We start from the raw sequence: 27,154 nt of genomic DNA, 5'->3' as shown, positions 1-27,154 counted from the left end.
CTAGTCCAACCCTTTCATTTTACAGATGAGGAAACTGAGACCTAGAAAGCTGAAATGATTTGCCTAAAGTTACATGGGTAATAAGTAAGCAGGGTGTGGAGTGGGAAGCAATGAACTTTCATTTTATCCCATTTGTTTCCCACTGAGCATGATTTATAAACAGTTTACTGTGTTGCTACATTCTTGGGACACTATAACATGCTACTGTACTTATCACTATGGACTATCACATTATTTTCATACCATAATGAAAATGTAAATAGTTCCGTACCTTTTCCTTTCAACTTGTTAAAACTCTATATTAACAGGGATTCTGAATATTCAAATTCTCCTCAAAAAATGATTTTTTTTCTTGTTGCTTATCTTCTTGAACAGAGATATCTACTTGTTGGCCCTGCCACCTAATAAGTTCCAGAGTCATTTAAGGTACCAGGATAAAGAAACAGAAAGGGATGATAGGATTATAGATTTAGGACTGGAAAGGACCTTAAAGGTCAAGAAGTCTAATCTCCTCATTTTATAGATAAAGAAACTGAGGTACAGAAAATAGCTGGCATTTCTATAGCATTTTAAGGTTTTCAAAGTGCCATACATATGCTGCCTAATTTGATCCCCACAACTTTGTGAAATATGTACAATTATTACCCTTATTTTACAGATGAATAAACTGAGGCTGAAAATGGTCAAGTGACTTGTCTAAGGTCGCCCAAGCTAGTTAGTGTCTGAGGCAGAATTTGAATTTAGGGCTTCCTGACTCAAAGTCCAACATTCTTACACCCTGTGCCGCCTCCTTCCCCAGAAAAGTGAAGTGACTTACCCAGAAGATTATTTTCCTATACTAGCCAAGCTGGGTGCATAATCTTCTTTCTTATGCTCTTCAAATGACTCAAACTTCATTATTTCCCCATGCTCCACTCCCATTTCCCAGATTAAAAAGAAAACAATTGCAGAGCGGTAGCAAGAGTACAAGATCTTTGTTTGTTTGTTTGTTTGTTTTAATATAAATTTATTTAGTTTTAGTTTCCAACATTCCCCTCCACAAGTTTTTGAATTCCAAATTTTCACCCCATCTCCCCCCTCCCCCCACCCCAAGATGTCATGCATTCTGAATATCCCTTCCCCTACTCTGTCCTCTCTTCTATCTCTCTCCCCTTCTCTTATCCCCTTCCCCTTCTATTTTCCTGTAGGGCAGGATAGACTTCTGTACCCCATTTCCTATATTTATTTCCCAGTAGCATGTGAAAACATTTTTTTAAACATATGTTTTTAAAACTTTAGGTTTCAAATTTTCTCTCTTCCTTCCTCCCCACCCACCCTCATTGAAAAGGCAAGTAACTCAATATAAGTTGTACATGTGCAGTTATACAAAACATGTCCATAGTAGACATGTTGTGAAAAACTATATTTCCCCTAATCCTATCCCGGCCCTCCATTTATTCTATTCTTTCTTTTGATCCTGTCTCTCCTCAGAGGTATTTACTTCTGATTAACCCCTTTCCCAATCTGCCCTCCTCTCTTTCATCCCCCTTCTCTCTTGTCCCCTTTCCCCTCTATTTTCCTGTAGGGTAAGACAGATTTCTGTACCCAATTGAATGTGTATGTTATTCCCTCCTTAAGCCAAATCCTATGAGAATAAGATTCACTCATTCCCTCTCACCTTCCCCTGTTTCCCCTTCCACTGTAAGAGACTTTTCTGTTTTTTTGTGAGATAATTTACCCCATTCTACCTCTCCCTTTCTTCTCTGAGTATAATCCTCTCTCATCCCTTAATTTTATTCTCCAGATATGACCCCTTAATCTTCAACTCACCCTGTGCCCTCTATCTATCTATCTATCTACTATATATACATACATATAATTTTTTTCCTCCAACTACCCTGATACTGACAAAGGTCTCATGAGTTATAAATATCATCTTTCCATGCAGGAATGTAAACAGTTCAATCTTAATAAGTCTCTTATGATTTCTCTTTCCTGTTTACCTCTTCATGTTCCACTTGAGTCCTGTATTTGAAAGTCAAATTTTCTATTCAGCTCTGGTCTTTTCATCAGAATGCTTGAAAGTCCTCTATTTCACTGAATGACCATTTTTCCCCTGAAGGATTATACTCAGTTTTGCTGGTAGGTGATTCTTGGTTGTAATCCTATCTCCTTTGCCCTCCGGAATATTATATTCCATGCCCTGGTCCTTTAATGTAGAAGCTGCTAAATCTTGTGTTATCCTGATTGTGTTCCCACAGTACTTGAACTGTTTCCTTCTGGCAGCTTGTAATATTTTCTCCTTGACCTGGGAACTCTGGAATTTGGCTACAATATTCCTAGGAGTTTTCCTTTGGGGATCTCTTTCAGGAGGAGATCTGTGGATTCTTTCAATTTCTATTTTGCCCTCTGGTTCTACTATATCAGGGCAGTTTTCCTTGATAATTTCTTGAAAGATGATGTCTAGGCTCTTTTTTTGATCATGGCTTTCAGATAGTCCAATAATTTTTAAATTCTCTCTCTGGATCTATTTTCCAGATCAGTTGTTTTTCCAATGAGATATTTCACACTGTTTTCTAATTTTTCATTCTTTTGGATTTGTTCTACTGTGTCGTGATTTCTCATAAAGTCACTATCTTCCAATTGCTCTATTCTAATTTTTAAGGAAGTATTTTCTTCAGTAAGCTTTTGGACTTCCTTTTCCATCTGGCCAATTTTTTCTTTTTAGGGCATTTTTCTCCTCATTGGCTTTTTGGACCTCTTTTGCCATTTGGGTTAGGCTATTTTTAAGGTGTTATTTTCTTCAGTATTTTTTTGGGTCTCCTTTAGCATCACTCTCAGTTTTTCCTCTACTTCTCTAACTTGCTTCTCAAAATCATTTTTGAACTCTTCCATGGCCTGGGACCAATTCATATTTTTCTTGGAGACTTTGGATGTAGGGGCTTTGACTTTGTTGTCTTCTTCTGGTTGTATATTTTGGTCTTCTTTTTCACCAAATTAAGATAATATAGTCTGACTCTTTTTGCCCTGCTTGCTCATGATCCCAGCCAATTACTTGAGTTTTAAACTCTTTGTTAAGGTATGAATCTGCTTCCAATGTGGAGAATGTACTGTCCCAAGCTTCGGGGGTTTGTACAGCTGTTTTCAGAGATACTTGTAGGGACCTGTAAATTTTCAGTTCTTCCAAGGTGGTATGATAAGGGGCAAGGTGTTTACTCCTTTCCTGGCCTGCCACTACAAGTACTCCTTTCTGTCCTGTAACTGTGAGGAGGGGCTTCTCTCAGCAATCACTACAAGCTCCACACCAAGCCAGCACTCCTCCTCACCCCAGCACCGCCGCCCAGAACTGTGGCCCAGATCCAAACATGGGTAAAGGAAGAGATTCCTGCCCCCAGCATTGGCAAAGAGATCCCTGCAATCCCTCTCTGATCAGCCACTGGATTTCTCCCTCAGTCTGTGGGCCGGAAGCTCCGGAAGCAGCTGCCCCCCCCACAGGGCCAAGCTCTTGGGGAATGGAGCTGAAACCCCGCCTTCCTTTCTCAGGCACCGACAGAAACAGACTTTTCCCACTGACCTTCTAATTTGTCTTTGGCATTGGTGGATTGAGGAATCTGGAAACCTCCACAGCTGCCCGAGATTCAGTCCTCTGAGGCCTGCTCCAGGTTTGCTGCGGCCTGTGCACCCACGCTGCGCTACGCTTCCAGCCCAGCAAGACGCACCTTTCTGATCAATCATCCATGTTGTCTTGGGCTGGAAATTTGTTTTACTCTGTCTTTTTGTGGGTTCTGCCGCTTCAGAATTTGTTTAGAGCCATTTTTTATGAGTATTTGGAGGGGTTTGGAGGAGAGCTCAAGCAAGTCACTGCTTTCACTCAGCCATCTTGGCTCCGCCTGAGTTCAAGCTCTTTGAAAGCTGCATTCAGGCCTTGCAGTGCAACTGAGAAGCCTGGGTTTTCCAAGCTAGCCCTAATTTCAGGGGTATCTTTTTGTGCTTATTTTGGCACCAGAAGATATTCATTTTTATAACTTCCTTAGCACTGAATAGTGCCTTACACATAGTAGGTAGCTTATCCATGATTTACAAGTGAATGAAGGACAAGCTTACTTTGGCTAACAGAGCAGCCAGTGTTCTCTGCTATCTTATTTTAAAAGTCCTTGATGGTATGAAAGTTATTTCTACAGTAATAGGTATTGTACTGTACCTATTGCAAATAGCACAGAAGCTTTAAATTTCTTCCAAAACTCATCATAAAGGAAGCTCTGCCTTTTTAAAAAATGTAATCTCAGAAGCCTACATTATTGACTCAATATAGTAGTAATAGATTTCACCATTCACAGAGGGCTTATTCATTTCATTCATTCATTCATTCATTCAGCAATGTTCAAGATATCATATAGGCAGCTGGAGATGGGATTATAGGGTGAGTGAACATAAATCCATTAAAAATATTTTATTCTTATGACTTACCTATAGCTAGCATGATTCCTTTTCTTGGATGGAATTTATGCCAGAGTATCCAGTTCCTTCATGTTCCCCCAAAGAGAACAGTAGCACTCATTCTAGAGCCCTACCTACTTATTTGAGGATTTTCTGTCACTTCCTTGTGGGTACACTAAACTGATATCATTCTTTGGCTGGCAGTGAGATTGCATTTTTAAAACAATCAAGAAATTTCCTACTTGTTGGCTTGCTTTTGGTAATCCATCTAACCACATTTCTACTAATCACAAAGTAATTATTTCTGATTCCTCCCAAGGGGCAAGGCAATACATCTCCTCTTTCCTAAAGAATTCATTTATATTTATACCTGTCACTAAGGAAAGAAAGAATTATCCATTTCAACCTTATTCACTTCCAAATTTCACAAAAAGACAATACCTTTCAAAATACAACCCTTCAGAGTACTTAAGATGACCATCGGTTGTAGCTGTTGTCGAGTCATTTTAATCATATCTGACTCTTCATGACCCCATTTGGGATTTTCTGGGAAAAGATAATGGAGTGGTTTGCCATTTCCATCAAGCCCTCCGCAAATTCTCTTTTCCTGGCAATTCAACCCCAGTGTCTTCATACATTCCTCATATGACAAAAATGTTAACTCTCCTCACCACTGCAGTCCTCTTTCTCTGGATGTGATACAGCTTGGATCTCATGATCCCTCACTGGAGGTTGGTGACTAGTTGTTGGGGTGTGTTGTAGAGTGGACTCTTTTTCAAGTTGAAGTTGGACTAGGTGATCTCTGAAGTTCCTTCCTGCTCTGAAGCCCTGTGATTTTTAAATATGGTGGTCAGATCAGACTATGTTACTGAAGATGTGGTTTGACCTCTGCTGAGAAAAATGGATATTTATAAAACAAACTCTTGTTGTTGTTGCTCATTTATTTCAGTCATGACCGACTCTTCGTGACCCCTTTCAGGATTTTCTTGGCAAAGATACTGGAGCACTTTGCCATTTCCTTCTCTAGCTCATTTTACAGGTAAGGAAACTGAGCCAAACAGGACTAAGTGACTTGCCCAGGGTCACACACCTAGTAAATGTCTTAGGCCAGATTTGAACTCAGGAAGATGAGTCTTCCTGATTTTAGGCCTGATGCTCTATCCACCTAGCTTTTGGGTCCATTCTAATCTGTCTCTATCATGTGTTTGTCCCTATGTATGTTAATTCATTTCTCCTCTTTCTCTGCCTGTCAGTGGGCAAACTATAGAACTACACTCTTGTGATTTGAAAAATATATTTATTGAATGATGTTTTATGTTCATGATTCCTATTTTGAAAGCAGAAACATTCAGGGTTTTATAATTCTCTTAAAATAATAAAACAAAGAGAAAATAAAAATAATGTTCTTCTAATTTATGTAGTCTTGATTTTTTTTAACTTCCCTAAAGGTCAGTTTGTTTTAGTTAAAAATAGTCCTTTGCCCTTGTGCCAGAGACTGATTTCCATGTCCATTTTCACATAATACAATTTTAGTCCCGTGTTTCATGATTACACTAAACTGAAGCTACAACTGCCATTACAAACTAGAAATCTGCTGTGTGCTGTTTCTCTGCTTGGAACATAGTTCATGTATATATCTGTGATAGAAAAAAAAGAATACTTAGGTTAAGTTTAGCATTAAAAAAAAAAAACCTAAGAATTTGCCTGTGATTTGGGAGGATGTTTACCATGATGAAGACTGTTACGTTTTTTTCTTGGACATACAACTGGATAGAAATGTTGCTTCCCTCATCAGTTATAGAGCAGCCCTCTCTTCTGTCAAACAGACCTTCGTTTTACTCCTTTTGGGTACTTAAGGGTTTCCTTACATATTATCTCACCTCCTCTTCTTCACAGGAGAACATCCTTGCTTTCAAAAGTTCACCTAATCTGTAAAGAGCACGCTGCTGGGGAGGTGGTGATAGATGCAAATTTTATGTGAGACGTGGTCCCCACCATCATGTGGTTTCAAGTCTGTCGTGTGGTATGCCACATACAAAAATTACCTGTGTGCAACAGAAAAAACATTATTGAAGGGCTGGGTTAGATCCAAGGTGAGGTGGTGGGAGATGTAACAGAGATAGAATGCACAAGACTTAATAACTGACTGAATGCAAGAAGACAAAAAGAGGGCAGAGCCAAAAGAGAAGATGGAGGTTTCAAGTATGGGACCCTGGGTGAATGGGGAAAAGTACCACTGACAGAAATGGTGAAGTCAGAAAGAGGAGCAGGTTTTAGGAGGAAAATAGTAATCTTGCTTTTGAACAGGTTGTTTGATGTGCTGTTGTTTCATTGGAGAACACGAGAGAAGTCAGGGGGAAAATGCATTTGATGATCATTTTTGTAGAAGAATGACCGTACCCCTGGCAGTGTGAATACAACTGCCAAGGAAGAGAATGCAAAGAATAAGGCCGAAGGTGGAAATTTAGGGAGAACTGAACCTTTATGGGGGCTGAACTCAGCAAAAGAGATAAAGGAATGGGGAATATAAGTCAAATGGGAGTGCTTCAAGTTTCCCTGGGTGTGTGTTTATGAGCCAAGAAAAAAAATTATCCTTTGTTTCTTTCTTACCTAAGTGGGCACACAGAGCCCTTCCTTAAAATTTTCAGCTTTGTTATCCAGAAAAAGAAAATTTCTTTCACTTAGAAATCCAATACCTGCAGGTCCATTAGCTTTAACATATCAGAAAATATTTGCTGAATAGAGCAGAAAGTGGAAAAATAAAACATTACCTCTCCAAACTACTTGATGATTCTTTTTTTTTCAGCCAAAGACAAAGTTTATTAGAACATCATACATATTGGGCAGACTCTTAAGGAGTCTGAACATTAGTGAGCTATTGGCTAGATTATAAGAATCTAAGCATCTTAATGGAGACAAGATGGACCTTATATACAGAAAGACTATGGGAAGGATCTAGGAGACCAAGGGAGAATGGAGCCTAGCTAGGATTAAGAGTGGGAAGTGGTCAGGGCCATAGGGAGGTAAGACAATGGAGGGCTAGGCTAAGTTAAAGGTAACAGAATTGGGAGGTTGGGTGTAGGCACAATTTAGTCATTCTGGTAAAGGTCTAAAATCTCTACTTCCCTTGAGGTCTTTATCCAAGTGTCTTTATGCAAGGCACACCTAAGAGATCTTTTAGAGAGTACAATTCCTTTACTCCACTTTAAAAAATCCTTAATACCTGTTGTTTTGTTGAGTTGTTTCAGTCACGTCCAACTCTTTGTGACACCCCATTTCAGGTTTTTTTTTGCAAAGATACTATAGTGGTTTGCCCATTCCTTCTTCGGCTCATTTTATAGATGAGGAAACTGAGGAAAACAGAGTTAAGTGACTTGCCCAGGGTCACACAGCTAGTAAATGTTCAAGGCCAGATTTGAACTCAGGAAGATGAGTTTTCCTGACTCCAGGCTTGGCACTCTATCCACTGTGCTAACTAGTTACACCACACTGGTGTTTTCACATCATCTTTATTTCAAAATATATCTCAGCCTCCAGGATTGTCATTCCTGGTAGCAGAATTTTAAAAAGAGAGAAAAAAAGAAAGTTGTTCAGTGAAAACTAAGCAATGCCATCAGCTACATGCAGTTTCCTGACAGCACATGCAGTGTTCCACACCCTTAGTCCCCACCTCTTGAAGATCTATAGGATCAGGGGGCAGTTAGGTGGCGCAGTAGATAGAGCATCGGCCCTGACATGAGGAGGACCTGAGTTCAAATCTAGCCTCAGACCAAACGCTTGACACTTACTAGCTCCGTGACCCTAGGCAAGTCACTTAACCCCAATTGCCTAAAAAAAAATCTATAGGATCAAAAGGATCATAGAAACAAAGATTTATATTGGAGGGGGCAATAGTGCCAGTTGCTCTTGTTCCCTGCCTTGTCTGCCCTTCAGTTTTTAAGTCTAGGATAAGAAATAGAAAATAACAGAAAGGAATACTATGCTAGAGACAAGTGGTGGCAAACTCAAATAGAAATGAATCCACACACTGACTTACAAAACTACAAATGAACATCATCTATGTTGTATTGTATTTACTTTTATTTTGCTAAACATTTCCCAATTACATTTGAATCTGGTTTGGGCTTCACGAGTTTGAGACCTCTGTGAAAGACAAGGAGAGGAAAAGAAGCTGGTGCCAAGCACGCAAAACTTCAGAGAAGCCTGAGGTTATGTTTTTTTAGTTCTTTTTCAGTGAGAAGTTATAGCTGGTATTTCAGAAAGAACAGCTCTTTCCATTCCCCTCAAGTAATTAAGTGGCAGGTGTGGTTTCCATGGCTGCTGCTTCAGAGTAATGCCGTACTCTTCACTTCCTGTAGTATCTTTGGGGACAGGGAGAAAATGATGAGTGAACAAGATCTTTAGGTAAATCCTTCAATTTCCCTTCATCTAATTGCTGCATCGGCTAAGACTTATTAAAAGGCAATGCTGCCCAGTGCCAGTTTGACAGATAGCAAGCCATTAGTTGGCCCAGACAATTCTTAGTGAACAGTGGGACACATTAGAAAAGGCCAGCATCTAGCACCCTAGTTCACATACTCTGCTTTGAAATTGCATTCTGAAAGCCTAAGGAATGCTAGAACTGGACAAGGAAATACCTCTCACAATGCAATGTGCTCTGAGATCACACATACACATATACACATATGTGTATTTATACATACATACACACACATACATTGTTGTTCACTCATTTCAGTCATGTCCGACTCCTTCTGACCTCATTTGGGAATTTCTTGACAAAGATACTAGAGTAGTTTGCGATTTCCTTATCCAACTCATTTTACAGATGAGGAAACTGAAGCAAACAGGGTAAAGTGACTTGGCCAGGGTCACATAGCTAGTAAGTAAGTGTCTGAGGCTGGATTTGGACTCAGATCTTTTTGACTCCAGGCCATGTTCTCTATGCACTGCACCAGCTGCTCACACACATACATTTGTGTGTATAGATAGATAGATATGTGTGTATATGTATATGTATGCATACACACACATACCCTATTATTTATGCTGTGGGTATACGCAATATAAAGTTGTTCAAATATTTGGTTGATTGATTTGGGGTCCCAAGTAAAGAAGGTACAGAATTTTTCTCTAGAACCATAGACACTAGGAAGGATTATGCTTTATTTGTCACTCTTTCCTCTAGTGAAACAGCTGGATAGAAAGAAAACACATTTTTATTGAAGGTTTGAACTTTGTTGCATGTTTTTGAAATTGATAGTTAAAATCAACAGGATTTAGTTTAGCCTCCTGGCTGGGCATTTGATTTGCCTGGAGGACTATGCTGTGTGTTTACTTTTAACTAAAACTGTAAATGGAAATAGAAAATATGTGAATGTCTAAATTGATACAGTACACAAAACCCTCCAAGCACATCTTCATTTAAGGAAGTTTTCTAGCCTGCTGTGTTCATTTTAATGCCTACTAGAGTGTCAGGATATTTTGATTTATTCAGTTTTCACACCCATCAAGATCCTTGTTAGTCTCCATGTATCATTTCATCCAGTGTGGAGTCCTTATCAATTAGAAAACTGTATTTTGAAAATGCATTAATGTTTTGTCATTTGGAGGGGGGTAAGCATTTTATTTCATACATAGAGACTTTAGATAGGCTTTAGAGAGAGGCAGGATTTTTTTTGTGTACTCCTGATACAAAGATGATATAAAGATAATACCCTACCCCACTCCCCATTCCTTATCCAATTTCCTGTTCACCTCAAGTATAAGAGGAGCTCAATAAATGGTAACTGATAGGCTTGCCTCCAAATTTCATGTCAATTTCTTATAGTTTCTTGTAAATTTCTTGTAGAAGAATACTTGATTATCCTTAATATGTGGACCCCATAGAAACAGGGCTGCCATTCATCATGGGTGCTGCAAAATTGCCAATTTGGTAAAGTAATATTCTCAATACTTTTCTGCTTCAAGTGTATGTCTCTGTCTTTCCCTCTGTCTCTCAGCGCAGAAATACAAGACTATTTATCTCTTTCTGTATCTCTGTCACTCTGTCTCTGTCTCTGTTCTGTCTCTGTCTCTCTTTCTCTGTGTGTGTGTGTGTGTGTGTGTGTGTGTGTGTGTGTGTGTCTACCTCTGTCTCTCAGCAAAGAAACTCCTGGACTATTATCTCTCTGTGTCTCTCACTCCCTCAGTCTCTCTGTCTCTCTGTCTTTCCCTCTGTCTGTCTGTCTGTCTCTCCCTCTCTCTCTCTCCCATATATATGAGGGTGTGTACATGTGTGTGTGTGTATACACATACATACATATGTTTATTTCCTCTTCTACTTTATATACTCCTTGAGGGCAGGAAGCATGTCATATTTAACTTTGTATCTCTCCCAGAGACTAGTATAATGCAGTGTACTAGAGAAGATATTTAATAATCATTGAAATAAAGAATAAATGAATAACAGTGACTTTTTAAAATGGCTAGCTGCAAATTGATCAATTTTAGAAACATTGAAATTTAGAAACTTATTCAATGGGAAAACGAGCTTGACTCATGTTAGTAACTTTGCCCTTTGTATATATCTGGGTAGTTAGGTGGCCCAGTGGATAAGGTGCCAGGCCTAGAGTCAGGAAGACTCATCTTTCTGAGTTCAAATGTGACCCCAGACACAGTCTGTGTGACTCTGGGCAAGTCACTTACCACCGTTGGCCTCAGTTTCCTCATCTGTCAAATGAACTAAAGAAGGAAATGGCAAACCACTCTAGTAAACTTTGCTAACAAAATCCCAAATGGGGTCACGAAGAGTTGGACATGACTGAAATGACTGAACCACAAATTTGTGCGTATTTGAGCATTGTGTTATGTATACATGCTCACATATATACCCACAACCATATATTATATATCCTGACCTACAAGGCTGTAAATGACTTTGCTGTCTAACTTGGGCTTCAGAATCCTAGGCACAGAGATGGAGCAAAAAATCTGCCTTGATTCTAAATGGAAGCTGCTTCTCTTCATCTCTAAAGCCCTAAAGAGTAAGCAATGGTGATCTCTGTGTACAACTGAAGAGAAACAAGTGCCCTCCAAAGCCTTAAGTAGAGCAGTGATTGGCCTGAAGTCAAACAAGCTAGTAAATGGCAGTTCTGAGATTCAAACCCAGGGTTTGAGACTTCAAGTCCCAAAAGTCTTTCCGCTATAGCACACTGACAGTTTCACTGGAAGTTAAATTAGAGATGAAGCATGGCCTAGTAGATAAAGAGCTGGACTGAGAATCAGATAGAGCAAAAGCCAGGTTCTCCCCTTGTTACATCCAACTGTGACCCTCGGGCCATTTAGACCACCTCTCTGTGCCCCAGGCAACTTTCTAGGACTATATGGTGCTGACTAACATGGGTAAAAGAGGTTTTGTTTTGTTTTTGTTTTTTTTACCAATGACCTCATAGGTCTAGAAAAGGGAGAAGGAAAGAGGAAGAAAGGGAAGGAGAAGGAAAAGAAAGAAATTAGAGGCAGATTTTTAAAAAATTTAGTGTCCACATATATTTTTTATGATTCAGTCATTTTTAAAAGCATCGCGCAAATTTCATAAGTGCAGAGTTCCTTTGCTTCTCAGATACTGAAGTAATACAGTGGTCCCCTTCTTGAACTTTAAGAGCTTTCAATCTAACAACTGCACGTAAGAAACCATTAATTAACAAAGCATGCCTATGGTTGGGTGATATAATGGAAAGAACACTGAATTTATATTTTGATTATAAGTCAGAGCACCTGGGTTCAAATCCTGATTCATCCTCCATGCATATATGAGTTTGAATACGTCACTTTCCTTCAATGAACCTCATTTTTCACATCCATAAAATGAGGGGGTTGGACCAAGGTCAAAGATTCCCTGCAGTCCGAAATTACTGATCCTACAACAGTTCTTCTTTTGCCAAAATAAGTGCTTTGGGATGGGAGGAGGGCAGCAATAATTCATTGAGTAACTACTCTATGACAGGCACTGTGCCAAGCGCTTTACAATTATTGTCTCATTTGATCTTCACAACAACTCTGTTAGGCAGGTACTATCCCATTTCATAGTTGAGGAAACTGAGGTAGACAGAAATTCAAGTGACTTGCCCAATGTCCAAAGCCAGATTTAAACTCAAGACGTCCTGATTCCTGGCCCAAGGCTCTATCTGCTGTGCTACCTAGCTGCCTTTAAAGGAGTTCAGACACTAGATTTTAGACTTGATCACCCTTCTGTATCTCCTGTTTTCTACTAGGGTCTCTTGCTCTACCTTCACCATTTTTGCATGTCGGCCAGATTCTTACTGATTTGCTTTGTTCTCACATAGCCATCTCTCATGAGACTGAATTGACATAAATACAAAGAGAAAGTGAATTCTTTCTGGAATTTGTGTAGTGCATGTTACTTCAATGCTTTGGTGTTTTGTCAGTGGGGAGACTTCCTCCGTCAATGTAGACTAGAACTCCTCTATGATTTAGTAGATGATATTAATGAGTTACTATGGCTGAAGCATTCATTACTTCGTGGTCAGCCTGGTAATGATGTGCTTTTGAGAATGTAGCTGAAACTGTTCTTGAGACAATGGATAGAAGTTTGGTCAGCAGGCTTATCCTTAAAGCTTTTCTACATTGGCAAGACTTGTTGGAGCCTTCTGTCTAGTTTTCAAGAGGCCAAGGTCACCTTCATGTCATGATGAGTAAATAGTTCATGTTAATGAAAGAAAATATATATACAAACTGCATCTACTTTCTAGTGCTCAGGATTACATGAACTGGGAAAGGTTAATATAGATCAAAAGTGTTCATTCCACTGTGTATTCATGGGAAGCAATTCTGATGGGGAAGTTATCTCAATAAATATCAATGAGTAAGGTGAAAAAAAAAAGGTATATAGAGAAATTTTAAAATAAATCTAGAGTACTGTTCTTTCTTAATTGGAAAATCAAATAAATAAACTAAATATTTATTGAAAAACTTTTGTGTGCAAGATACCATAGGAAAGTACCAGGCAATATAAGAGTTGATCCTTGACCTCAGAGCATAAAATTAAAAGGCAAAACAAACTTAAATGTAACCCAGCTGCTGCTGTTGCCACCACCCAGGCTATTAACTTATTATCAAAGAGATCATGGTTCAGGTATGAGTTGGATTAATATTCCGCTGTGGTCTCTGCCAACTCTGATATGCTGTGATTCCGAGATAGTATTTGCATTATCTACCTCACATGGTTGCCATCGGGATTAATTAAGATAATGTGTGCAAACAATCCTTCCAAATTGTGCAGTGCTAAGGAAATATAAAATATTTTTATCTACTATTGTTAATTGCCAGGTGAAGAGTATAGATAATAATTGCTTTAGGTTTTTAGGAGATAGAGAGATGACTTAAGGCTAGGGTGGTCAGAGATGTTTTCATGCCTGAATAGTTATTGAACTGACTAATATTGAATGAATGACCTATTGAATCCCAAGGAGCCATCTCACACCAAGATTTGCTAATGAAGTCAGTGAATAATATGTAGCACAATGTCATAGGAGATTCTTTGCAGGGCCACTCCATACTTCCATGGCTGTAAGGGCAGTCATTTCTGCAGAAAGACACTGAAGCAAGTTCACTGTACTTCAGAAAGATGGCAGCCATATAGGGTTACCTTCCAAAAATATTGGGGTGATTTTTGTGCCCTGTTAAAGTAGAAGTATACTTGGAGAAGGACAGAATTCGTGTGGTATAGTATACTCATCCACTCTGATGGCTGTCGAAATGGCCTCTAATCAGAGGTATGCTGGTAAATGTTCAACAGTCAGCTTTCTAGAGGGAAACACACACACACAACACAACATACTTCTAAATTTAATCTGCATTATTAATATTTTCTCTTTCACTTTCTTCTATCTAGATGATCAACAAAATAGTAAGTCAAGCCCTGATCTGTAACATTTGCCAATTTCGGCAGTGTAAATATTCATTCTGAAAATTCAACAATCAGTTCCCAAGCCCATCTCCAGTACACTTCTTGTCTACTCCAGTCATGACTTGGCTATAATCGCTGGGATAGTCAGATTACCTAGCTTCTTTATGATATAATTGCAAAAATTTCATATGTTTGTGTTTTTTGCCTAACTTCACCCAAATAAACATTCGTTTAACAAGCATTTATTGAATATCTACTATATATAATTGTATTAGGCTCTGAGAGTACAAAGCAAAATTAAAAATTGTACCTGGCCTGAGGGAACTTACATTCATACATATGAACAGATAAGTGTCTTGCAACAATTTATGGAGGGAAATAGCATTAACAACTAGAGCGGCCAGAAAATGGTTACCCAAGATAATGTCGCATGAGCTAAGGCTTGAAGGAAGGTCAGGATTCCAGGAGGCAGAGGTGATGAGGTTGAGTCCCAGGCATGGAGGACAACCAATTCAAAGGAACAGAGGAAGGAGAAGTAATGCCAAGTTTAGGAAAAAGCAAGTTTCCGTGTTACCATTTGTCTGTAATATATATAGAAAGAAAGAAAACAATATGCAAAATTCTCAGAAAATTGGACTGGAGTCAGATTGTGAAAAGTTTTAAATGCCAAAGTGGGGAGTGAGGTTTTATTTTGTTTTGTTTTATTTTGTTTTGTTTTGTTTTGTTTTTATCTTATAGATAATAGGGAGTCACTTAAGTTTCTTTATCAGGGGATATCAGTTAAATTTATGTTTGGGGGATTATTTTGCTGCTGTGTAGAAGACAAATTAGAAAGGGATGAGACTAGAAGCCAGGAAATCAAGAAGGAAATGGTTGAAAGAATCCATAGGAATAGGAGAGATAATGAAGGCCTGAGGTGAACATGTAAGTAGAGAGAAGGGGACAAATGTGAGAGATGTTGTGGAGGATAGTAGAATCAATAAGACTTTAGAAGTAATTGGTTGCAAACAGTGAGGAAAAGGGAAGAATCAAGGATAAGTCTGAGGAAAGATGGTGGTAATCTCAACAGAAATAGGGAATTGTAGAGGGAGGAGGGGTGAGCTCAAGGGTTTCACTGAAACCCTGTGTCATCATCATCATCATCATCATCATCATCATCATCATCATCATCATCGCAGATATTTATATAACACGTTACAATTGCAAAATACTTTTCAAACATTATCCCATCAGAGGTTCTAGAAAACTGCTTTAGCAAAACCTGGGACAAGTAACAAGACATACATAAGTAGACGTAATACAAATTATGGTAAGCATATTAATAAGAGAAATACAAGGTGCACAGACATCAGATACACTCTCCCGGCTCCAAAAGGACTTCAGGGACATAAAGGGCATTCATTAGGCATTAAATTACTTATAATTAATTTTCCTATTGTGGGAGGAAATGTAAAGTAGGTGTCATAAGATGTGATTCATTTTTACTCCACTTTTAGTTATTTAAGAAGCAGGCCCATATTCATTTTGACCAGGTAAATCATTCCATATATAATGTCATTTTTCAAGGTGACCTACCTCTAAAATATTCTGTTCAGACTTTTTCCATTACATAAAAGCAGTCATCTCATCTGCTTACTTACATGGAGCCCTTACAGATTTTTAAAAAATGCAAAAAAGGCCCATCAACTGCTTTTCATTCCTGCCTTCCCAACTAAACTTGGGGGAGGGAAACTTATTGTCTACTGAAAAATTCTTATGAATAATCTTCGGAGCATAATTATTCTCCAGGTAAAACAAGGAATTAAAATACTTAGGATAATATATCTATCTTTCTATGGTCTACTTATTATTTTATGACTTCAGCTTAGGGAATTGTAGAGTGATTATCCTCAAAAACAATTTATCTCAGAGGTTACTATGTCAGGAAAAATTTAAGAATCATGAACAGATGAATTTAGAGTCAAATAGAAGAACAGTACCTGGAGGAAGGATTATGTCTGTGGTACATTACTCAAATCCACTGGCAATTTACATCCCCCATGCTTGCCCCAATCTTAAAAGAGGTTTAATTGCGCTCTTCTTGTGTTTATAAGAAAATCTCTGCTGGAGAATTCCAAATAAATGCCTAATGGCTTTTACTCTTGAGTTTCTGGTCATAGAGCCATAAACTTTTATTTTTTTTCCTAGAGAAAATTTGGTTATGAGTTCTGTGAAAATTGAACTCCCATTAGCAGTTGTCATGCCAGGTGTTGGATGAGAATTCCTTAAATGAAATAAAATATGTCCCACTTAGAGCCACAAAAATCATTTGGCTCATTGCTTCCAAACATCAGTGCCTTGGGAAAAATCAGGAAAAAGAATGTTGAATAAACTTACAAGCAGATTTTAACCCATCTGTGTTGAGGATGGCCTAATTTTCATCTTTCACAATTCCCTTGAAGAGTTACACATGGTGAGAACCTGACCCAGTATTTTTTCAACTAGGAGGTAATTTGTAGAAAAATTTCCTAATTAAATAAGACATAAAAACATCTACTTGAGAGTCTTGAGTTCTGCAGAGACTGACCTATGCATTCTAGGAAGGACTATTTGCCTCACTCTTTATCACACTCTCTTCCTTTTTCCCTTCTATTTTTTCCCTTCAAGTACACATCAGAGAATGTTTCTTCATGTACAGCAGACAATTTCCTAGGTTCTAGCATATGTGCCACTCCTTTTATTTCACTACTAAGATGTCTCCAAGTATCTCATAGCACTTTCTGGCTCTCCTATAAACATATAGTGTTGGTCATTGTATATTTATCATTGTACATTTATTGTGTATTGCAATGTGTGTAGATAAGCACTTTATCTCCTATGCTAGGTTATAACTTCCTTAAGGATAAGAGCTATGTCTTAATTATCTTTATAGTTACTACAGTACTTCTGCTATTATACTCACACAATTAGTTGCACAATGTAGGTTCTTAAGAGATGTTGAATGAATGAATGACTTGGTTTGGACACTTACTGATTGGCATTGTTGCTCTTTCTTCTGGATGAAAGTGCTAAGATTGTTTCAGTATGTATGAATAATCATAATTTATACTATCCATTGCACAGAATAGACAAGTGACCACTGTTACAACCTAGTGTGTTCAGTAACAAGAATTAGGGAGATGTGTGGAATGAAGATACATGACAGGCAGTGATTCAGATGATTTCATATATATATGGCTCATTAGAGCTACCCAAAGATGTCACACTATAACTCCCCCATTAATATACCACCTGGTTTGTTCTTTACTCTATTGGTTACCCCTTCTTCAGTATGAAGCACCTGGCATGACCACATGGAAGGTAAGGAGCACCATAAAGAGAAAATGACTACAGTGGAACCTTTGACAATGACTGCCTAATCCAAAAATTCCTGTAAACCCTCTTTTGAGAGACATTTTAGGTCAACTCCTCCCCCACCATGTTACCAAGTCTAATAAGCAACAACCTCATTGTTGACACTGAACTTGAATTTCATAAAACTGAAACATTTTTTGGTCCTTTCTCTCATAACTCTGGTACAATGTGTTATTTTTTAACTCACTTCCAAATATTTTTTCAGTTGTGAATAAGTGCTATGATTTTTTTTCTTTTAGCCTTTAAGAGTTCTCTCTTGTCCTCCTGTCCCCCAACCCCATTTCTCCTATATAATGAAACAAAAATTCCCAAGAAAATCATAAACATCCATCTCATAATATTTTTTTTCAGTTTACTCTTCTTCTGACTGGATGGCTAAACTTGTTGTTATTATTAATTACTATGATGATTATTATTTAGTTCAGGATCCCACAGCAGATGTTTGGGGAAATAGCATCTTTTTCGTTTGCTTAGAAATTGAATTTGATTACTCATATCTCTTTTCAGCACATACTGATATAGCTATTTAGATCCCAGATACAGAGCCTAAGATTGATAAACAGGAATAATATTAAACAAGTTAAAATGTGACATCAGGTGATATTTATATCACAATTTATACTTTATGAAGTGCTTTAAATACACTATCTCATTCTGTATTTACCACAACCTTATGTGGTACCCTTTTTACAGATGAAGAAACTGAGACATAAAGAGAATAAGTTACTCCTAGATGTTGAAGGTGGGATATGAAATCAGGTTACTCAAAGATTTTTTGCCCTACAACATGCTGCCCCTTTACTTTTAAAACAAATTGCATGTCTGTCTAATGCCTTTCAAGTTATTGATTCTTTAGCGGCAATAACCACGTCTTACACTTCCGAATCTCTCATTGCACCTTGTGCTGTGATGAGAAAATTAAAAGATAGCATAATAAAACCAAAAGAACCTTAGACATCTTCCAATTCAATCTCTTTATATTGCAGAGGAGGTAAATGAGACCCAGAAAAATTATTAGGTAAATTCACGTAGCTAATTGGTGCCAGACAAAGATAGGCAAAAACTAATGCCTTCCCTCAACTTACATTCTAAGGGGGCGACAATTTGTTAACAACTAAGCGCATACAAGGTTTATACAGAGTAGATAAAGGTAATCTGAGTAGAACTGAGGTAAACTGAGAAGAACCAGGAAAGGCTTGCAGAAGGTAGGATTTAAGCTAAGCCTAGAAGGAAGCCAGAAAAATTTAAGAGGCAAAGGTGTAGGAACAGAGTATCTCTGGCATTGGGGACAGCCAGTATAAAGGCACAGAAATGAGAGATGGAGAGATATGATAGATACACTTGCAAGTAAGCAAGTGTAACTGGATCGTGGATTGTGTGGAAGGGAGTAAGGTGGGAGAAGATAAGAAAATAGGAAGGGGTCAAGTTGTGAAGAGCTTTAAATGCAAACCTAGAAACTTCTGTTTTTAAACCTGAAGGTAGCATGGAGCCAAAAGACTTCATTGAACAGGAGATGGGGGAAGGGTGACATATTAAAATCTACAGTTTAGAAAAATCAGCTTGGTAGCTGAGTGGATGATAGATTAGAGTGGAAATAGAGTTGAGACCAGGGTATCAGTTAGAAGGTGATTTCAATAGTCCAGGTGAAAAGTGACAAGGACGTAAGTAAACTAAGGTTGTGGCTGTACAAGTGGAGAGAAACATATATGAGAGATTTTGCGAAGGTAGAAATAAGATTTGACTATGGATTGGATATATGTAGTGAATAAGAGTAAGGACTTGAAGATGACACAGAAATTAAGAGCCAGAATTATGGGAGGATAGTAATGCCTTTAATAATAATTTGGAAGATCAGAAGCAGAGAGAATTTGAGAAAGATGATGAGTTCTACTTTGGACATGTTGGTTGTAAGATTGTGAGATGCCTATAGGACATCCAGTCTGAGATGTCTGAGAGACAGCTGAGATTTATGACTATAGCTTAGTAGAGAGACTAGGGCTGAATATATATGTCTTGGAATCATCAGAGATCTACGCAGAGATCATAACTGTACCAGGAGAACTGATGGGATCCCCAAGTGGTGGTGGAAAGAGTGAAGTAGTAGGTGCTTAATAATTGATTGATTGATTGATTGAAAGAAATTGGCCCAGGACAGAGCCTTGGGGGACACCCAATTAAAAAGTATGACATAGGAAAAGAACCAGAAAAGGAGACTGAGAAGGAGCAATCAAATGGGAAGAAAGCCAGGAGAGAGAAGTACCATAAACACTGAGAAAGGAGAGAGTACACAGAAAGAGAAGGTGATCAACAGGGTCAAATGCAGCAGAGAGGTCAAGAAGGATCATGATGGAGAAAAGAGCAGTAGATTCAGTGATCAGGAGATTGTTGATAACTTTGGAGAGGGAAATGTTGGATGAATGGTGAAGTTGGAAGCCAGATTACAGAGGGTCTAAAAGAAAGTGAGAAGAAATAGAGGAATTGATTATAGACTGTTTTCTCAAGAAGTTTGTCCACAAAGAGGAGGCAAGAAATAGGTTGATAAATTGTAGGGATGCTCACATCAAGTGGCAGATTTTTTTTTGGGTTTGTGTTGTTTTCTTCTAGGATTGGGAGGACATAAGTATGTTTGTAGGAATCAGATAAAGAGCCAGTAGTGGAATGATGAAAGATAAGAGTGAGTGGGCATGATGGTGGTGGCAATATGGAGAATTTGTGAGGAGATGGTATCAAGGTTGTAAATGTAAAGCGTTTGCAATAAGAAGGTTCACCTCTTCATCTAAGACTCAAGTAGAGGAGCTAATAAGGGATTCTTAGTGATATAAGATAAGGATAAGGGGAGAAGGCAGAGCTCTCAGAGAACGGTCTCAGTATTTTTTTCCTATGAAGTATGAGGCAAGACCTTAGCTGAGAGGGTAGGAGGAGGGGGTGCCATGGGAGACTTGAAGAAAGATAAGAAAGTCTAAATTAAGCAATCTGGAGAGTGGGATAGTGAATCAAGTTCCTTTCCAGCTCTAAATCTCTGATCATATGATCCCCACAATCGACCCCTACTTCAGCTGCCTAAATGAGCCAAAGTCAGTCATCTATAGCAAAAGGCACTACTACCCAAGGACTCCAATTCAGCATCATCACCACCACCACCACCATTCTTATGGGCCATGGAAAGTTGGAAAAGGGTGTGGGAGGCCTCTCCTATGCTGTGAAAATATAACTAAGCCTTGCTTCTTGCATGTATCGTTGGATTTTCATTTTCTTATAATAACAGTGTTACAAAGGGTGATTAATAGCTACGTATCTACAGTGACTCATCGACATAGTACTTTTCAAGGCGTTTTCACGTACATCATATCCCAATTGGTTTTTAACAACAATTCCGCTAGATATAATAGGTATTATTATTCCTATTTTTCAGATGGAGAAACAGGTCCAAAGAGTCTTAATGACTTGCTCCAATGTCATATGAGTAGTTTTTGAAGCCAGAGCTTCTGTCACTAGCTCTAGTGTTCTTGCTACCACTCTATAACACACTTCCTTTCTACTTCAACAAAGGACACTGAGTACTTCGCTCAAGGCAAGCAGTTAGTAAATGGCAGGAGTAGGATTCCAATCCAAAGCTTCTAGTACTGTGGGCCATAAACACTGTGGGCCATAAACACTGTGGGTTAAAATATGCTTATGTGGAAGGGCAACAGACTCTGTCTCCCAGAATCTTTTTTTCTATAGAAAAGTGCCTTCTGCATTTGCTTAAACAATGAAACAATTCACACAAACATACATGCACACACATATGTGTGTATATGTGTGTCTATATGATTATGTATGTGTATGTATGTATTTTGAGCTAATGCCACAGGTTGGAGACTGTTTTTTTAGAGTCTCATGTGTTGTCAGCCCTCCTGATCTATTCATCAGCTGACCAAAACCTTGAAGCAAATGCCCTGAGGTCCTTGTATATCAGGCAGGTGGACCGCTGTGTTGTTTCTCTGCCTTCATCCCACAGTTCTGTGCATTATGGTAACCTGTTGTAGGGTCTTTAAATGAAGCCATAGACAAAAATGTTTCTAACGGCTTCTGCTGCTGCTGATGTTTAGTGGTTTTCCTTTGTACCTTAAAGTGTCATAGTTAGAATTATGATCTTTGCTGAGAGAAAGATAATAGGCTATCTTTTCATTTCATTTCTTCTTAGACATTGCCTTCTCTAGGGATAGGATACTAAAAAGGATCTGTTTGAAATTGAGTTTACTTTTACATAAGAAAATTTAGACTTTTTCATTTCTAGTATATCACTGGAAACTTTTAAGTAGATGTCTAATATTTCCTGGCAAATGAATCCACAACATGGATTTTTAATCTTACCATATCAACATAATGAATTTCCTTTATTTTTGCTGAATTATATTCGCTTCAATGAATCCCCAGCTTATAGCTACTGGCTGGAGAAAGAGGATCAAGAGAGAGGAAGGAGTGTGAATTTTTACATTTTATTTGTGCTGCAATCTCATGTGGAAGTTAATATGCTGTTCTCTTTCTTCTTTATTTAGTATTACTTTCCTGCTAAGAATAGTGGAGAGTTATATATCCAATATAAACAGTGTTATTCGGGAGTTCAAGTGGATTGTGAATAGCAGAGACTTCCAAATTGCCTTTGTAGAAGTAAGAATCCCGTTCAGTTATTCTGTGTATATGTGGCTTTAGGGAGTTGTCAGATTTTGTTTGTAAAGTAAAATAAAGCTCAAGGGATGGATAAATCAGGGGACTTGTGAAAGGCTATATAGCATTTTACCTCCAGTTTGGTTCACATCCAGTACAGGTCTGTAGTAAACACCACCTTTTTCAGTGGTCCATTAAGGAAAGAATTACGGGTCTTAACCCCAGTGCACAGGATGAAGTCACAACATAAAGATCAAAATGCCATTACATGTGGCATGTGAGTTAATAGCTTTTAAGGAGAAGTCAATGAAAGATAATGTAGGGAAAGAATAAGTCGGCCTCTTCATTTTAGGTATCACTGAAATGGCTTTCAGTAGCTGCCAGTGACCTCCTAATTGCCGAACCCAATGACTTATTCTATCCTTCTTCTCCTTGGTCTCTCTGCTCTGTTTCTAGTGACCACTTTTTCTCTTGGCTTTCATGACACTCCACTATTCTGGTTTTTTTGTGTGTGTCCTCTGTACCTCATTCCTTCTTCCTTTACTTCCTTTTACTTGCTCCCCTGTACTTCTTCTTGCCCCCCAACTGTTAGTATACCTTTAAACTAAGGTATATATGCAAGCCATTTTATTGTTACTTTTGCTAATAAAATAGAAACACTCATGTGTCTTATATCTTTGAATGCTAGCAATCATGTTTTATTAATCAAATGCATGGAAACTTTAGTTTTTATTATTGACCCCTCTAGGAGAAATGTATCAGCACCAATTCCTGTAGGGTTCTAGTAAACATGTCTCATACTAATACTTAGTGACAAGATTACTTCTTTGTCCAGCCAGAAGCCATGTGTCTCCCTCCAAGGTGGCTGACTAGAAAGTTGGCAAATTTCAGTCAATCAGAATTGCCCTTAATTGGACATAGGGAATGCTTGATTCCCAAGGATGGGGGATATAGGAACTTGCCTCAGTTGTGACCCAAGGTCAAGCTGAAGGCTAGCAGTCTCTAGTGGGTGTCTTACGGCTCTAGTTATGGGAGTTAGCTGGTTACACCCAAATTCTGATTGATAGCCAATGGCATAATTTGTTTACCAATTAATTTGATTGATGCTTAATGGCATGAACTAATGATGAGTTTGTTAACCAGGTTTTCCCATTGATAGTCTGGCCTATCTGGGGTTTTCATGTGTTTACCAGATGTTTACATACATATACATGGTTAGTATCCTATACCTTATATATGCTTACTTCAATATTAATAAGGAAATAAGTTATGAAAAACAAACATCAAAACATTTCATCACAAATGATGGCCCAATACAAAATGGAGTCAGTTACATCAAAAAAACATATTCTTACTACATCTCCTGTGGTTCCATCATTGACCCCTGCCCCCCGTAGTCAGTCTTCAAAGCCTGTTACATTTATCAAAATATCTTTCATAACTAGCCATTTGTCCCCTACTTACATTGTTCCTACCCTAACTCAGGCCATCACAATTGTCCCTAGATATAATAGCTAGATTTTCTTCCCTCTGAGTCATCTTGAATATAGCTGCCAAATGAGTTTTCCCCAAATGTTGCTTTCATTATGTCATTTTCCTGGTCAGGAGCCATCAAGTAGATCCCTAGCTCCTACCACATCAAATTCACACCTCTCTTTCCCCATTTCACCTAGACAGTAACTGTGATGTAGTAAAAGGTCAATGAACTGGGAGCATCAGAAGACTTAAATGCTCAGCCTGACTTTGTCGCTAACTTAACTCTAATTTTGGGCCTATTTTTTTTATTAGTAAAATTGTTATCTTAAATTAGACCTAGAAGGGACTTTAGAAGTTATCTGATCATCTAGGACTCTATGAGTTTATCACCCACTATTCCAGCAGGCTCTTCATCTGTTGTAGTTAGGACAGTCTCATATTTCTTCCATAAATACCTAACAAATACCTCATTTCCATCTCTGTGCTTTTCCCCCTTTTTTTTTTTTGCCTGGAATGTCTGTCATCTTCCCCTTGCTATCTGCCCAGATCTGATTCAGTCTTCAAGCAAACATTATTGTGTACAGAATTGAGGTGAGTGTAGTGCACATAGATACCCCAAATCAGCCTAATTACACTCACCCTAATTCCTATAGCACTTGTGTGTGTGAATTTGGCACTTACTTATCTACTGCCTATTTTGGTGTTTGCTCTCAAACCGCCTGCACAAATTTCTTCCCTTCATTAAATTGTAAGCTCTTTCTCTAGAGATACAGACCAGGCCAGGCAGTTCTTCTGCAACTCCCAAAGCACCTCGAGCAATGATGAGTATATCAAGTCAATATTATATATGACTTGATATACCCTAGACATTATCAAAACTAATCCTCATTTTGTAAATGAGACAAAAAAAAAAAAACCACAGTACAAAAACCATTGGCTTCAAACCCAAGCCTGCCATTTACTTCCTTTGGGACTTGGGCAAGTCACACCTCTCTGTTCTCAGTTTACTTGTTTGTAAAATGAGAGGATAAGACTAGATGATTTCCAAAATATATGAATCCATGATCAAGAAACATTAAGTGACTTGTTCAAGATGGTGCTGCTTCCTTGGTGGCAGAACACAGGCTGGAATATAGATTGCTTATACCCTGGTCTGCTGTGTGGATAATAATCATAATCATAGTTAATATTTATATAGCACCTACTATGTGCCAGGCACCATACTAAGTGCTGTACAAATATCCTCTCAGTTGATCCTCACAACAGCCCTGGAAGGAAAGTGCTATTGGTATGACCATTTTACAGATGAGGAAATAGAAGCCAAGAGAGGTGAAATGACTTGCCTGTGCTCACATAGCTAGTAAGTGTCTGAGGCTAGATTTGAACTCAAGTCTTCTTGGCTCCAGGCTCACCCCTCTATCCACTGTGCCATCTAGCTGCCTCAACTTGGATAGGGTGCTTAACTTGGAAATCAGAACTACTGAGTTTGAATCCCATCTCTGCCACTAGCTCTATTGCCCTGAGGAAGTTATTTAATCTCTCTTTTTTTCCTCCTCTATAAAATGAGGATAATAATAACCTAATGTACTTCCCTAGAAGTCAGGTGAGGCTCGAATGAGATAGCGTGTGCAAAACACTCTGTATACCTTGAAATGATATATAAATGTCAATTATTATCAGCATGACCACCACCACCATCATAATCACTTTTATATATTCCATACATTATGATGGCTCAACTGGGTGAATGATTAGCTTCTGGCAAAGTTATCCTAAAAAACATCCATCAAAACTGTTGCCCAGTAGATCCTCACCCTTGAAACTCAAATGAACAACTGTCCCTGACTATCCATCTGTTATTTTCAATAGGGAGGGAAAAGAAAAGGGCCCCTGGCATAAAATCTCAACACAGTAAGGAAGAGAAAGCCTCTTTTGCCAAGATAGTGAGAGGTGTTAGGGTGGATTGCAGACCAAATGCTATTAGCCTGAAGTAGGGAGTATGTCATCACTTCATTCAAAAATCATGATTCTTGAGCACCATTGTCTCTCTCCCACTGAGTCCAGATTGATAGATGAACTCTAACATATTAAACAGTGAATTTACCAAGAATGGGAAATTTCAGATAACTACACAGTTGAAGAGATGCTTTAAACTAAATGTATGCCCAGTGTCTAACTTTATCTTTTTTTTTTATTTTTATTTTTTTATTCAGGGACTTAGAGAGTGGGGTGTGGGGAAGACAAAATTGATTTTACAAGAACAGATTAAAAGAATCCTGCCTTTCACAACCTATGGCCACCGAAAGGATCACTTATAGAGATTTAAGCTTAATAGTTCATGACAATTAAGTCATTAACATACGAGCAACTCTTTGTCCAGATTGTAATCATAGTCAGTCACGAGCATCATTGTTATTTGTGTTTTATCTTTCTGTAGCAGTTTCACATTTATAAAGTACTTCATATGCATTATCTCATCTAATACTTAGCACAACTTAGTGAGTTATGTGTTATTATTATCCCCATTTTACAGATGACAAAGTTGAGGCTTAAAGAAATTAAATGACTTACCAAAGGTCATACAACCAGTAAAAGTCTGAATTGGGATTTGAACCCACACAAATTCATCACATGTTAAATCTAAAAACACCCTGCTGTTGTTCACTCGTGTTTGACTCTCCATGACCCCATTTGAGGTTTGCTTGGCAAAGATTCTAGAGTGGTTTGCCATATCCTTCTCCAGATCATTTTACAAATAGGTAATTGAGGCAAACAGGGCTAAGTGACTTGCTCAGGATCTTATAGCTAATAAATGTATGAGGCCAGATTTGAACTCAGGAAGATGTCTTCCTGAGTTTAGGCCCAGCACTCTATCCACAGAGCCTGAAGGCTCCGCCATTTAATAGTCATGTGATGTTGGGGAAATTGTTTCACTTGGGGCTAGTAATGCTTACATGACCTTTCAGAGTTATCAGAAGGAATAGTTCTCTTTAACTTTTAATTGCTGTGTGAGTGAATTATTAATGACTTTGGGGGTAAACCTTATCTAGCCTGAATTTTCAGTCCCCACGAGATGCTCTAAAATCCTTTGGCTATTCATGGCACGGATGGCAATGTAAACAAATATCTGCCCATTTTTAAACCATGGAAAATATGGCAGGTGAATCATTCGGAATTATCGGAATATTTACAATACCTACCAGCAGAGATAACTGGTGTTCCTTCTGCTGTTATGAATAATGTTTCAGACATCTAAATTAAAATGTGGCTGGAAATTAATGCTGGCTTTAGGTAGCAGAAGTGAGAGGTAGA

General features: G+C 38.3%; 1 protein-coding gene across 3 annotated transcripts in view; it reads left to right on the top strand.

Annotated features, from left to right (window-relative positions):
• The window catches only part of PDGFD (platelet derived growth factor D), a 313,836-nt gene that overhangs the window by 179,381 nt on the left and 107,301 nt on the right, over nt 1-27,154 (top strand). The window lies entirely within an intron of this gene.

The sequence above is a fragment of the Phascolarctos cinereus genome, unplaced genomic scaffold (genome assembly GCF_003287225.1).
Source record: "Phascolarctos cinereus isolate Bilbo 61053 unplaced genomic scaffold, phaCin_HiC Scaffold_726;HRSCAF=1367, whole genome shotgun sequence".
Classification (NCBI taxonomy): domain Eukaryota; kingdom Metazoa; phylum Chordata; class Mammalia; order Diprotodontia; family Phascolarctidae; genus Phascolarctos; species Phascolarctos cinereus.
This window is presented reverse-complemented; position numbering and strand designations above follow the sequence as displayed.